The sequence below is a fragment of the Propithecus coquereli genome, unplaced genomic scaffold, assembly GCF_000956105.1.
Source record: "Propithecus coquereli isolate 6110/MARCELLA unplaced genomic scaffold, Pcoq_1.0 Scaffold350, whole genome shotgun sequence".
Taxonomy (NCBI): domain Eukaryota; kingdom Metazoa; phylum Chordata; class Mammalia; order Primates; family Indriidae; genus Propithecus; species Propithecus coquereli.
The window spans coordinates 362,215-363,763 of record NW_012149175.1 but is presented as its reverse complement, the minus strand read 5'-3'; the positions used below and the strand labels follow the sequence as shown (position 1 = coordinate 363,763).

Genomic DNA, 1,549 nt, shown 5'->3' with positions numbered 1-1,549 from the left:
TTTTTATTTAACCTTTTTATAATTAACAAAGAATAGAGGTTAGTAAAATTTTGATCAGTATAGTGGCATTGCAGATAGGCTTCAGAAGTAATTTGACATGTCAGCATTTGGATTAATCTTGCCCAAATTAATGTCTCATCATATTCTCCTTACTGTGAGTCATACTACCTTGTGTAACACATCGAATCCTGTGCATGTAAGCCCTCACGACATCCATGGTGTTATAATTCCATAGCACTACATACCATTGTTGTACAGGGCACACTAGTGTCAACTCTTCGTGATAAATTCATGGACGTATATATTACAATTGCTGAAGATAAAAAAAGACATGAAGGAGAAATAGTGAGTCTGTATGTGTGTAAGTGTAGTGCTGATGGTGGTGTTTGGAGGTAGAGTTGTAATTTAGATAGTGAAGCAGAAGGCTCAATGAAGAGGTAATTAAAGTAAGGAAATGAGTCGTGCAGGTGGCTCTAAGCAGTGGGAATAAGTGCAAAGGCACTGAAGCAGGAGTGTACTAAGCATGTTTGAGGAACAACAGAGAAGACTTTGTGGCTGGAGTAGAGTGAGCAAGTGAAGTACTCACTGTACTGAATGAGAAGGGACAAGATCAGAGAGGTAACCAGAGGCCATTATCACATGGGGCCTTACTGTTCATTGTGAGGACTTTGGCTTTTATTTTAAGTGAGAAGGGGCACCAAAGACAGTTTCTGAAGATAGGAGTGATATAATTTGACTTAGGCTGTTGTCTGCAATAGACTGTAGGAGTCGTAATTACAGAAGCAGGGACACCTGTTATAAGACTATTGTAGTAATCTGGAGAGAGGTGATGGTAGTTTGTAGCATGGTGGTAGCAGTGAAGTTATTAGATGTAGTCTGTTCTGGATGTATTTTGAAGGTGATAGAAATGGAATTTTCTGACAGATCAATTATGTAGAATGTAAGAGAAAGAGTTAGGACTGTTGGTTTGAACACTGAGGAGGGTTGCAGGAAGAGCAAGTTAAAGACAGTCAGGTACTTAGTTTTGGACATTAAGTTTTAGATGCTTATTAGACATTGTGGTGAAAGTGTTAAGTAGGCACTTGCATATAAAAGTCTGAGGTTTAGAAGAGCAATCTAGGCTAAAGATATAAATTTGGGAACCATCTCCACTAACGTGGTGTTTGAAGTTATGAGGTTAGCTAAGCTCATCAGGGGAATGAATGTTGATTAGGAAGAAAAATCTAAAGACTGAGCCCTGGGATACTTCTACTTTAGAGGCTGAGGAGGGGAAAAGGAACAATCAAATGAGACTAAAAAGACATGGCCAGCGAGATGGGAAGAAAACCAGGAATGTGGAGGGTCCTGAAAACCACATGAGGAATGTAATCAAAAAAGAATAAACAACTGTGGTCAGAGGTGTGTTCATTGCTGCTGATAGGTCAAGATGAGCACTGACAATTGACTGTTGGCCTTAGCAATGGTCATTTTTGGTTCTAGAGAAAATGGATAAAGAGGAAATGGGGAGAAGAAATATAGGATCTCTTTTCTAGGATTGTTTCTATAAAAG

General features: G+C 39.0%; 1 protein-coding gene across 1 annotated transcript in view; it reads left to right on the top strand.

The window, feature by feature from the left end:
- CEP290 (centrosomal protein 290kDa) overlaps window positions 1-1,549 on the top strand; it is a 144,479-nt gene that overhangs the window by 48,778 nt on the left and 94,152 nt on the right. The window lies entirely within an intron of this gene.